This window comes from Candoia aspera, chromosome 1 (assembly GCF_035149785.1).
Source record: "Candoia aspera isolate rCanAsp1 chromosome 1, rCanAsp1.hap2, whole genome shotgun sequence".
NCBI classification, from domain to species: domain Eukaryota; kingdom Metazoa; phylum Chordata; class Lepidosauria; order Squamata; family Boidae; genus Candoia; species Candoia aspera.
This window is the reverse complement of record NC_086153.1, coordinates 219773490-219787667: the sequence shown is the minus strand read 5'-3', so window position 1 is coordinate 219787667 and position 14178 is coordinate 219773490.

Here is a 14178-nt window from a genome sequence, read left to right as displayed (position 1 = left end):
TAAACTTTTATTGAAATTTGAAACAGAAGAACAAGTGAAAGAATGTATGATAAAATGGGCTAAAATTTTGGTTTCAGTATACAAATAGAACAATGGGAAAACATGAGGTTGAAAGGTTTGAAATTTACATTATGTTATAACCTTAAAGAGAATTTTTATAAAATGATGTATCGTTGGTATATGTCACCAGAGAAATTGTCTAGAATGTATAAAGCCACCTCAAATTTATTTATTTATTTATCAATTTATCAAATTTATCACTGCCCATCTCCCCTACAAGGAGGGACTCTGGGTGGTTCACAATAAAAACACTTGATCATAATATATAAATATAATATACAATAATATCAATAACAATAAAATGTAGATATGTTAAAATATAATAACATCCAGATGGCTAAGGTATTCTCTCTGTCTGCAAGCAAAACAAGGCAATTCTATGGAGCTAACCATCCCCAAGAGGAACTATTCTCTTTCCCACCCCAGGCATGTTGACAAAGCCAGGTTTTTAATTTTTTACGGGAAAAAAAAATACGTTGGAAATGTGAACAACATGAAGGGACATTTTATCATGTTTGGTGGATGTGTAAAAAGTTTTGGATACAACTACATACACTAATTCAGAGGAGCTTAAAGATTAACATACAGTTGAAACGGGAGGCTTTTCTTTTGGGATTGATGGACAAACAGCTGGAAAAAAGTCATGGAATTTTGTTTTTATATATGATAATTGCAGCAAGATTATTATATGCACAAAAGTGGAACGATTCACCACTACCCACAATGGAGGAAAGGGTGGTGAAGATGATGGAACTTGCAGAGATGGCTAAATTGACTTCCTTGATTAGTGGAAAGACAATATTTACATTTATTGCTGACTTTGTTGTTTATTCGTTCAGTCGCTTCCGACTCTTTGTGACTTCATGGACCACCAGAGCTTCCTGTCAGTCGTCAACACCCCCAGCTCCCCCAGGGATGAGTCTGTCACCTCTAGAATATCATCCATCCATCTTGCCCTTGGTCGGCCCCTCTTCCTTTTGCCCTCCACTCTCCCTAGCATCAGCACCTTCTCCAGGCTATCCTGTCTTCTCATTATGTGGCCAAAGTATTTCAGTTTTGCCTTTAATATCATTCCCTCAAGTGAGCAGTCTGGCTTTATTTCCTGGAGGATGGACTGGTTTGATCTTCTTGCAGTCCAAGGCACTCTCAGAATTTTCCTCCAGCACCACAGTTCCAAAGCATCTATCTTCCTTCTCTCAGCCTTCCTTATGGTCCAGCTCTCCCAGCCATATGTTACTACAGGGAACACCATTGCTTTAACTATGTGGACCTTTGTTGTCAGTGTGATGTCTCTGCTCTTAACTATTTTATCGAGATTTGTCATTGCTCTTCTCCCAAGGATTAAGCGTCTTCTGATTTCCTGACTGCAGTCAGCATCTGCCGTAATCTTTGCACCTAGAAATACAAAGTCTTTCACTGCCTCTGTTTTCTCCCTCTATTTGCCAGTTATCAATCAAGCTGGTTGCCATAATCTTGGTTTTTTTGAGGTTTAGCTGCAAGCCAGCTTTTGCACTTTCTTCTTTCACCATCATAAGGCTCCTCATTTCCTCTTCGCTTTCACCCATCAAAGTGGTATCATCTGCATATCTGAGATTGTTAATGTTTCCTCCAGCGATTTTAACTCCAGCCTTGGATTCCTCAAGCCCAGCACGTCACATGATGTGTTCTGCGTACAAGTTGAATAGGTAGGGTGAAAGTATACAGCCCTGCCATACTCCTTTCCCAATCCTAAACCAGTCCGTTCCGTTGTCTGTTCTTACTGTTGCTACTTGGTCGTTATACAGATTCTTCAGGAGGCATACAAGATGACTTGGTATCCCCATACCACTAAGAACTTGCCACAATTTGTTATGGTCCACACAGTCAAAGGCTTTAGAATAGTCAATAAAACAGAAATAGATGTTTTTCTGAGACTCCCTGGCTTTTTCCATTATCCAGCGGATATTGGCAATTTGGTCCCTAGTTCCTCTGCCTTTTCTAAACCCAGCTTGTACATCTGGCAATTCTCGCTCCATGAATTGCTGAAGTCTACCTTGAAGGATCTTGAGCATTACCTTACTGGCATGTGAAATGAGTGCCACTGTTTGATAGTTTGAACATTCTTTAGTGTTTCCCTTTTTTGGTATGGGGATATAAGTTGATTTTTTCCAATCTGATGGCCATTCTTGTGTTTTCCAAATTTGCTGGCATATAGCATGCATTACCTTGACAGCATCGTCTTGCAAGATTTTGAACAGTTCAGCTGGGATGCTGTTGTCTCCTGCTGCCTTGTTATTAGCAATGCTTCTTAAGGCCCATTCAACCTCAATCTTCAGGATGTATGGCTCTAGCTCACTGACCATACCGTCAAAGCTATCTCCGAAATTGTTATCCTTCCTATACAGGTCTTCTGTATATTCTTGCCACCTTTTCTTGATCTCTTCTTCTTCTGTTAGGTCCTTGCCATCTTTGTTTTTGATCATACCCAGTTTTGCCTGGAATTTACCTCCGATGGTTCTAATTTTCTGGAAGAGGTCTCTTGTCCTTCCTATTCTACTGTCTTCTTCCACTTCCGTGCATTGCTTGTTTAAAAATAATTCCTTATCTCTTCTGGCTAACCTCTGGCATTTAATTGGGCATATCTCCCCCTATCACTGTTGCCTTTTGCTTTCCTTCTTTCTTGGGCTACTTCTAGTGTCTCAGCAGACAGCCATTTTGCCTTCTTGGTTTTCTCTTTCTTTGGGATGTATTTTGTTGCCGCCTCCTGAACAATGTTGCGGACTTCTGTCCATAGTTCTTCCGGGACCCTATCTACTAAGTCCAATCCCTTAAATCTATTCTTCACCTCCACTGCATATTCCTTAGGAATATTAGTGAGCTCATATCTAGCTGATCTGTGGGTCTTCCCTAATCTCTTTAGTCTGATCCTAAATTGTGCAAGAAGAAGTTCGTGATCTGAACTACAGTCAGCTCCAGGTCTTGTTTTTGCCGACTGTATAGATGTCCGCCACCTTTGGCTGCAAAGGATGTAGTCAATCTGATTTTGGTGTTGTCCATCTGGTGAAGTCCATGTATAAAGCCTCTCTTAGGTTGCTGGAAGAGGGTGTTCGTTATGCAGAGTGAGTTGGCAAAATTCTATCAGCCTGTGTCCTGCTTCGTTTTGTTCTCCCAGGCCATGCTTACCTGTAATTCCAGGTGTCATTTGACTGCCCACCTTAACATTCCAGTCTCCCATGATGAAAATAACATCTCTTTTAGGCGTGTTGTCCAGTAGGTGCTGCAGATCATAGAACTGCTCTACTTCAGCTTCTTCAGCATCTGTGGTTGGGGTGTATATTTGGATCACTGTGATGTTAGATGGCTTGCCCTGAATTGGAATTGAGATCATTCTATCGTTTTTTGGATTGTATCCAAGCACTGCTTTAGCCACTTTACTATTAATTATGAAGGCTACTCCATTTCTTCTGTGGTCTTCTTGTCCATAGTAGTAGATCTGGTGGTCATTTGATGTGAAGTGGCCCATTCCAGTCCATTTCAGTTCACGGACGCCCAGAATGCCAACAATTGTACCAAGACATACAAAAATATACACACATAGCCCAACTAGCACACCTTAAATGTTGCTACAATCATTCCTTTTATATTTATCCATTAATGTAGTAAACAATCAATGTGATGCCACATTCCCAGTTCGGTGTATTAACTAAGCATTCCATTTATTCTCATGTGTGCTTCATTTCATCATATACTGTTCTTAATGCATTCAGCTACAAACTTTCAACTCCCTTTTTGTTCAAAACATCCCGTAATTCAAGCCTACCATGCACTTTCTCTGAATCAGAAAACGTACAATAACATCCCTTTTTCACATTCATACAATTCTCAAAGACCTGCTGAAGAGCAAAAATTTGATCTGGAGAACCCGTTTCTGACATGAAACCAAAGTAAACTTCCCAAATTGTTCTTACCGTCATCTCTCATAGTCTTGCAATCAGGATTCTAGCAAACGTTTTCCCAGGCGCACAAAACAAACAAATCCTCCTATTCTTTTTGCATTCCCTCTTAATATCTTTTCCTTTGTATCAGGGAACAATAACAGCATTCTTCCAGATGTGAGGTACCGATGCAATCTTCATACATGTTAAAAAATATCCCACACCCATTCCATGAGCAAATCACTTTCCTATTTTAACATTTCCCTATTTACACTATCTACATCTTACTAGTTTTTCAACACCCTTCCAGCACTGACTTCATAAATTCTTCCTTGGACACTATTGCTTATAGAATTCATTTCGATTCCACTCTTTGACATATAATTGTAATTTATATACAAATCTCTAAAATACTCCTTCCAGCATTCCCTTACTTTGGTTTCAACCTAAATATTTCATCTCTTTTATTTTTATATTTATTTATTTACTTGTGCCTCTGAGTCCGTGTTGACTCCTGGTGACTGCCTGGACAAGTCCCTACTGTTTTCTTGGCAAGGTTTTTCAGAAGTGGTTTGCCCTTGCCTCCTTCCCAGGGCTGAGAGAGAAGGACTAGCCCAAAGTCACCCAGCTGGCTTCATGCCTAAGGCAGGACTAGAACTCCCAGTCTCCTGGTTTCTAGCCTCGTGCCTTAACCACCACACCAAACTGGTGTAATTTGGTAGCAGCTACAAGTAAGAAAGATGAGCAGAGAAGAAAGCTTGCAGATTGAGTTAGGTCAGATACTAATAGCTGAAATTTTTTAGCGGAAATTGTAACAGATTCAAAAGTGTTATTAAGGCTTAGATGTTGTGCTGTCTGCTTGAGGAATCTCCCTGCATGACCTATGTGGTCACTGCATATTTATAAATAGCTTATTTATATTATATATTTATAAATAAATATAATAAATGTACTATGTAGTACATCTGTACTACAATACACTTTTTCACACCCAAAAAAGCCTGGGTAAAAGTGTCAGTTCCTGGAGTTTCATACTGCTGAAGAATGCGGAGTGAGCTCCCCTGTTGTAACTTACAATGGAAGTTAACCATCCTTATCTAAGTGCCATTGTACTATCAGGAGGAGGAGGAGGAGGAAGGAATGAGGAGAAAAGAAATCTCAAAAGAACACCCAAATCTCATAACAATAGTCAATGTCATGAGAGTTTCACAGCTTTTTTTGAGGTGACAAGATGCATGCTGAGGGCACATTGAGTGCAGTATTGCTGACTCCTGCAATACTAATATTCCTTTTCTCTCATGACATAGGCATTACTTCAGGGTAGATATATCATCTACCCTACATCATTATTGAGCAAATAGTTTTAATTATAGTTTATCTCCTTCATTTTAAGCAAGTATAATTATTCCAGTGTTGTTGCTCTTGCGTTATATTATGCCACATTTGATATGAAAAGCAGATTTGGGGACTGTTAATTCTAGGTTCTGGAGATCAGGTACTCTGTAGCACCTTATCTTCTGTAATTTATTTGGAGGTAGTTCATCTTTAATGACTTGTTTACTCATTAAATAGTTATTAAGACATCACTCTTCAAAGACCTTATTATATAATTAATATGCCATATGTGGCTTAGTAAGTGAGTAATTGAGCAGGAAATTATTAGATGGACAAAACTCATGGTCTGAATGGAGCTGTACATTTGCTTTTTCCTGTCAAGAATTGGTCAAGGTTAGGTTTTTGGTTTTTCTGGGTTTCTTTTTTTTCCCTTCTAGCACAGAAAGTGTAAGAAACTCACCTTGCCATTGTTCTGCCATTATTAAACTTTATTATGTTTAGTAAATAAATTTTAATGTAGATACTACTCTCTTCTGGGGTTTGACAAACCTCAGAAGAAAGTAGAAGTACAGATTCCAACATTAGGGATCTTCAGAATTCTCCTTTTACAAATTACAAATAGGACAAAAAAGTTAATATTCTAGCACAGAAGATAAATTTTGTTTGAATTTCGACAGACAAGTGTTTCAGGGAAGAAATGGTGAACTGAAGACAGCTCCACTAAAAGTGGAGCCAAAAACCTTGGCAGAATGAAGAGCCAATGAGTAGACCAGCTCTTTGTAATACCTCTCCAGACAAGAAGAGGACTTGAGATCACCCACAAGTGCTCCAGATGGTTGCTCCTCATGAGGAGACTGCAAGACAATGGTCTCTGGCGGGTTTTAATGCTCTGGGAGATGAGGGAATAGCCATCTTGCTCAAACCATGGTCAGCACCTTTAAGGACACTGGGTTCATATACTTACTTTTCTAATCACTTTAGAAAATTGCTTGTTAACTGCTTTTCAGCTATTAGGAACCTTTGGATCAACAGGTTTTACAGCATTCAGTGAGTTTCCTTCAATCCTTAGTGAAAGAAGTTTTATATACAAGTTTAAGGACTTAATTTTTTTTTCTTTTGGAATAAACAGCAAAAGGGTGATTAGAACTTTGATTTTGAAAAGTTACAGTTGGACTAAGGGTCCAGATGGATTTGAAATAAGATTTTGGAATTAATTATAAGAATCCTTCCTGTGGGAAAATGTTTTTATTCTGAATTCTCTTTAAAAGCAGTTCGAAAACATGCAAATGTGAGTAGATTAATTGGTACCGCTTCGGCGGGAAGGTAACGGCGTTCCGAGTCGTCATGCTGGCCACATGACCCGGAAGTGTCCTATGGACAACGCCGGCTCCAAGGCTTTGAAACGGAGATGAGCACCGCCCCCTAGAGTCGGACACGACTGGACTTTACGTCAAGGGAAACCTTTACCTTTACCTAATACAGAATGAAGGAAAATATTCTAACATTGGCTATATTGAAGGATATTTTTTAACAATAGTGTTAAAAGATGTTATGAAAGAGGAACAAGTTTTACCTGACAAGATTGAGACTGATCTGAAAGTGGATTTAAAAATGACAGGCTACAAGAAGGATATGGAAAAAGATGCTACACTGGACATATGAAAGAAAATGGCTGATGTCTTAATAATTAAAAGGGATATACAAACAACAAACCAATAGAGTGACCTGGATGTTGGCAGAATGCTGGGAAAGCCTTTAGCCCAGGAGAGATCAGAAAAGTCACACACACCAGGCATATCTATAAAAATAATTTATTTACAGAAAGCAAAACAAAAGCAAAACATATTTAAAGGACTTAGCTCTCATTGAGAGCTACCTGGCTTGCTACATGCTGGCACAGAAGAGAAAAAAGGAACTGAAACAAGTCCGGGCAGGTTCCTCCCCCCAGGTGCAATAATTAACATTCGAAAAGGGGGCAGTTGAATTCAACCTCTGCACCCGGCCAAAATGATTAGATACAATAGCACCTTAATCTGTTAGTAGGAAAACCATTAACACTCCCCTTTTTATACTATAGATTAAGATGCAAAACAATCTTCTCTGACAACTCTGTATGTCTTTTCATTCACATTATTTTACCATTATCTCCCCTTTGGTTTAACAGAAAGCTACCATCCTTCTTCCTGTGTTTTTCCAAACCTAGATTGTTATAATTCCAAGGCTTTTTAATGTGAAATGGCTTTTCATGCAGGCTTCAAAATCAAGCCTTTGTTTTTCTGTTGATGTGAACAGCAGCAAATCATCAACATAAATGCACAGATACATACAGCCTTGTTTGTCCTTCATATATACACATGGATCTGCTTTTCCTTTTTCAAAACCAAAACTCTGCAGTTTTTCATCTACTTTTTGGTTCCAGGATCTAGCAGCTTGTTTTAACCCATAGATTGACTTCTGCAGTTCACAGACTAGATTCTCCGCATGTATAATCTGTGGTCTAAATCACCATAGAGAAATGCAGTTTGAATGTCATAGTGGTGAACTGACATTCCTTTCAGTGCAGCAACTTTTAACAGTAATCTAATTGATTTACCTTTAGTAACTGGTGCAAAAGTCTTGTCAAAGTCTAAATCTTTCCTTTGAGTGAACCCTTTTGCAACCAACCTTGCTTTATATTTTTGGATTTTGCCATCAGCATCCCTTTTCAGTTTGAAAACCCACCTACAACCCAGACAGCGTTCATTGGGAGGTAGATTTACCAGTTTCCATGTTTTATTTTCTTTCAAGGATGCTAATTCCTGTTGCATGGCAGAATGCCAATTTTGTGCAATCTCAGGTGGTAAAGCATTCACTTGTTCTAAAGACTCAGGTTCTGTGAATATGTGAAAAGCCTTTACTGTTTCAGCCTGAAAATGTGATGGAGGAACGCCTTTATTACTTCTATGAGATCTTCGAGGTAATACAGGGCTTAAATTTTGACTCCTATCACTTTCCTGAGAAGCATCTGTCTCATCAGACAGATCTTCAGTTTGCTTTTCTGGTATAATGTCCTCATCAGGCAAAAGATCACCATCAGCAAGTCCTTGCTGTTCTCTTGTGGTGGTCAGATCAACTGGAGAGCTAGAATTTAATCTCCCCCAGTTTTGTTCAGCAAAAGAAGCGCTTTTGCTAATTATTAATTTCTCTCCCATTATGAACCTGTAGCTCCTCTGGCTTTGTTCATAGCCAACAAAGATGGCTTTCTTTGTTGTGGGGCCTCCTTTCCTTCTCTGCTGTTTTGGAATGTGAACCCATGCAGTGCTACCAAACACTCTAAGATGGTTTACCTTTGGTTTCACACCATAAAACAAATGGAATGGAGCGTCCTGAATCACAGAGTTATACAATCTGTTTTGTACATAACAAGCAGTAGATATGGCCTCTCCCCAATACTTAAAAGATAAATACGAATCTTTTAGCATGCATTCCATCACATTTTGCAAGGTTCTGCCCTTTCTTTCAGCAACACCATTTTGCTGAGGGGTGTAAGGGTTAGAAATAATTTGTTCTATCCCCTTTTCCACTAGGAACCTTCTGAATTTGTGAGAAAGGTATTCTCCTCCTCTATCACATTGGAGTGCAGATACAGGCCTAGGGAATTTTCCATTTGCCCATGTCACAAAACTTTTAAATTTCTCAAATGCCTCATCTTTATGTTTTAAGATGTAGATAAATGTGTATCTTGAGAAATCATCAATGATGGTCATTGCATACCTTGCTTGTCCAAGACTTGGAGCAAAAGGACCAATAATGTCAGAGTGTACAATTTCCAAAGGTCTAGTTGTAACTCTGTCACTGTGCTTACTCACAGGAGCTTTTAGTGTTTTGCATTCTTTGCAAACTACACAGTCCAAGTATTTATCACAGGGTTTTATCTTTAGGTCAGCACACAGCTGTGGCATTTGTGCTATGTACTTGAAATTAGCATGACCAAATCTCCTGTGCATCAGGTGTACACATTGGTCATGATATGGAGTGTTGCCAACTGCAGCCTTGCAGCTTGGCTTCCTTGCATTTTGCACAATGTACAAGGAGTCTTTTAACATACCAGTAGCACACAATTTCTCATTTTTTTGTATCTCACAACCATTTTTCTTAAATGTTATGATATACCCTGTTGCAGCCAATTGTGCCACAGATAAAAGGTTTGATTGTAAATTTGGCACATACAACACACCTTTTACAGTTTCTCCTAAGCAGGATAAATACAAGTCACCTTGTCCCATAATTTTGGTGACAGACCCATCAGCCAAAGATACACTTTGTCTTTCAGTTTTAGACAGTGACACAAAAGAGCTTTTACAATTACATAAATGACAATTGGCCCCAGAATCTAACACCCATACATCAGAATTACCCTTCTCAGCAACCTGTGCAATTTGGGTTGTCTGAAGAGCCTTCTTCTGTGTTGCCCTTGTGTTCTTCTTCTCTGTCTTTCTAGTCTTGGGTTTCATGGCACAGTCTCTTTGCAAATGTCCAGCTGAACCACAAGTGAAGCATCGCTGGCTGGCTAGCGCTGTGGCCTCAGGTTCCTTTCCCTTCTTTTCCCTCATTTTCTGGTATTGCAGCTTTCCAGAAGAGATGGGGGGGGATCTTTCCTCTCTCTTCTCCCATTCAGCGAGTAAGCGCTGTGTAACATACGATGGGGTGAGGTCTGCTTCAGGCATAGCCTCCAGGGTACAAATCAGTGTGTCCCACGTTTCATTCAGTGAGGACAGGAGGATATATGATTTTGTGAGAGGTGTAAATTCCATTCCTCTCTCCTGCAACTCAACAAACAGCTGCTGAATATAATGCAGGTGCTCAGGAAGGCTATCTCCTTCTGCAAGGTAGGCTCTGTACAGCTTTTTCATCAGAGTAACTTTACTCCCTGCTGTTGCCTTTACATACAAGTCTCTCAAAGCGTCCCAAAGTTGCTTTGCAGACTGCATGCCTCGCACGTGGACTAGCTGATTGTTCTCAACTCCCAAGATAATAGTGGCTCTAGCCCGCTCATCCTGTCTCAGCCATTCAGCACTGGGATTTTGGAGGTTTTGCTCACCAATTGCCAGCCAAAGATTCTCTCTGCGAAGATACATCTCCATCTTCAGGGCCCAATTCAAATAGTTGGTCTCTGATAGGCGCTCCAGAGGCATCGCTGAGGGCTGGGAGGTAGCCATGGCTTCTTCCTTCTTTTGCAAGTCACCTCAGCTAGCTTCTTTGTCCTGTAGACCGGCAGTTGCTGGAAAATTTCCAGGTGGCTCCAAAGAAAATCTTCACAGGTCTTTGCTACCTGCCTTTAAATTGTGCATGAGGTGTGGAGCTGATTTCTCTTTTCTCTCTGGGTTTTACTGGGCTTACTGGGCTGCTCACTGGGCACATAACCTGTTGGCAGAATGCTGGGAAAGCCTTTAGCCCAGGAGAGATCAGAAAAGTCACACACACCAGGCATATCTATAAAAATAATTTATTTACAGAAAGCAAAACAAAAGCAAAACATATTTAAAGGACTTAGCTCTCATTGAGAGCTACCTGGCTTGCTACATGCCGGCACAGAAGAGAAAAAAGGAACTGAAACAAGTCTGGGCAGGTTCCTCCCCCTAGGTGCAATAATTAACATTCAAAAAGGGGGCAGTTGAATTCAACCTCTGCACCGGGCCAGAATGATTAGATACAATAGCACCTTAATCAGTTAGTAGGAAAACCATTAACGCTGGATAATTTTTCTATATTGGATTTACAAAAGAGACTTGTTCAAGCTTTGAAGAAATTTGTGAAAAGAGGCAAAGAAAAAAATAATGAAAGGAAATCAAATTTGAAAAGAAATCAGGACATTATTTGAAAGAACTAAAGATCAAGATTGTTGTCAGAGACCAGGCCAAGAACTACGCTGAGCTGATATCTCCAACTTTAGTTCTTTATTGTTCTCCCCTTACAGAAAGAATCTTGCCAGACTAACACTACTCAACTAACCTAAGGGAAAATAACCTAGAAGGGCTCTAGGGTGGAGCTACCTGTAACCTCTTAACCTTCCCAGCAACAGAGTCCGGGCTGTGAAGCCTCTTATCAGTCTGGAATGCATTCTCCTGCTGAGAACCAGTGGCAGCACCAGAATCCACCACGATTGTTAAAAGTAAAATCTGGGGGGAGATGGGTGGTGGCAAAATTTGATGAATAAATAAAAGGAAGGAATATTAAGTTGGCTTATTTGATCAAGGTTAACATAGATAACCTTCCCTTCTCCTAGAACATTCCCTAGAAAATACTCCACTGTTAAGTGGAGGTGTTTAAAGCATTCCGATTGGACTGTAGAGAAGGGGAAAAATACAATCTGTATATTAAAAGTGGGAAAACTGGCCTTTCAAATTTTGTTGAAGAACAAATGTCAGCATCCTTTATCACTGATTACCAGGAGCTGCTGAATGCTGCAGTTTAGCAACATCTGAAGAATCACATCTTCTCCACCCTGATCTATAGATTTACTCAGAAATAATTTCTGATATATTTAAGAGAAAATAGTAAAATGTTTTGGATTGCAGCCTTTGTTATACACATTGTTTGTCTTTAAAATTGCAGTTCTTCTCCCCACCCAACCTTCACTTTTAGTGAGGTTATTTGATTTTCATTCTGCAGTCCTTTATTGATTGTGTCAAGTTGTTTTGTATTAAAAAATAGCTTAAATGTGTGTAGTGTTACTAAATAAAAAGCAGTAAAAAGGAAACAAATTGAGAAGGTGGAAACACAGTCTGTTCTATTGCATGAACTTTCAAACAATATTCAAAGGACAATAGCCCAAACATACTACATTGATTTTATGTTTTAAGGTCAGAAGCAAGCCTGAGTGTTTTTTTTAAATAAATACATGGCTTAAGGGGGTTCTTTTGGAGAGTATAATTGTGTTGAATTTTTATCAGGGAAAAACACAAGCTGAACAACAAAAAAGGAATATTACCATCATAATTGTATGATGGTAATATTAGCATCATAATTGTAACAGCAATAATGACAGCAGTGACAATGACACCAATAACAATATTAATCCTCAGTCCAGCGTAAAAAATGTAGAATTTTAAATAATATAATCTAGCTTTACCAAGTCTTACCAGACTTCTCTGCCTTTTGTTACAACATAGTTTCATACCCAGAATAAAATAACTCTGAGAGAACCCAATATAATAATAATAATAATAATAATAATAATAATAATAATAATACTGAAGACAGTGTTGTCCATGCAATATCAGTTTGTTTTTTAGTAACTGTAGTACCCAACAACTTTCTGGAAATTGTCTGAGTCACCTAGCTTAGATACTCTTAAATGAATTAAACAAGATATTGCAAGCAGATATTTTTCAAAATCACTCTTTAAGGTAGAGAATGCCAATCTTAACTTTCAATAATGGCCAACATTTTTCCCCTAGAGAACTGACCTCTACGTCTCATCAGAAAAGCCAAGGGATGTTCACATGTCATGTTTGATTAACATGCCATATTTCAAACCACCTGGCAAGCTTACTGTCATAGACCAGGGTGGGCAACTTTTTGGTGACCAGAGGCTGCTCTTCATGGTTGGAGTAGGAGTAGCAGTAGCTGAGGGCTATAGTGATTGGGTGTGTGTGTGTGATGATGATGCAAAGTTACTGAGCCGGGGTTCCAGTAGGTTTGTTTGAAGGGGATCTTTGTTTTTGGAATTGATCCAAGCCTGTTTTAGGTATATTATATAAGTTGTCTATGTTTCCCATGTCAATATAAAGTAGTGTTTCCCAAAGTGTGGTCCAAGGACTCCTGAAGGAGCAGTGGCATGGCAACATGGAAGTTGAGTGTCCACAGTCTGTTTTCCATCCTCCATTTCACAGTCTGTTCTGGGAATAGGACAGCAGTTGGCTGGGCCAGCTGTCTGTGGTGAGGTGGCTGTGGCTATGGCCCTGGGAGTAGGAATCCTGGCTGACTGGAGGACTCAGATGCCCAGGTGGATAACAGCAGTGGGAGCAGGAGTGGGCAGTGCTGCTGTGGGAGAACCGACCTGTATTCTGTGGCTACCTGGATAGCCACATGGTCCAGCAGCCATCTTGTTAGCTTGTTCTTCCCTCTTTGTGGGACTCAAGACTTGGATGGACTGTTTTGATTTGATTGTGGTGGCTGGTGGCCTGAAGAGAAAACCTGGACTATTCAGTGAAGAACTCATTGATATGTCAGATTCCACATTGCAACTAACTTTTGACAAACTACCACTTGTCGAGTTTTGGTGTAGTATCAAAGAAGAATGCCCACAGTTATCTGAAAAGGCTGTCAAAATCGTTCTCCCTTTTCCAGGTACATATCTGTGTGAAGCCGGACCATATACTTCAGCTAAAACAACATATCACAGTAGATTAAATGCAGAACCAGATATGAGAATCCAGCTGCCTTCTATTGATCTGAAGATATTTGCAAAAATTTAAAACAAAGACACTCTTCTCATTATTTTTTTATTTATTAAAAATATAGGGTTTTTTCATGAAAAATATTTATGTTAACATCTAATGGGTTTAATATTGTTATTTTCACATGATTCAAAAATAAATGTTCTATGAATGTGTCAATCTGAATTTTTAATACTGTAAGTATCAATAAATGTAGCCCATAGAAACAAAATATTGCAATACTCGGTCACAAAAGACTACAGTGGCAGAGCAACGTGTAAGTGAGCAGCAGACCTAGAGCTCCTCAATGCTTACTCTTCACCAGCCTCTTTTCTTATTTATTGTTTTAAATAGTTTTAAATTTTAAATTACTAGTTGTGCACTAGTTGTGTACTTATATTACTGCTTACTGAAGGCTATTAAAAAGAAAATGTTTGAAATATGCTGCT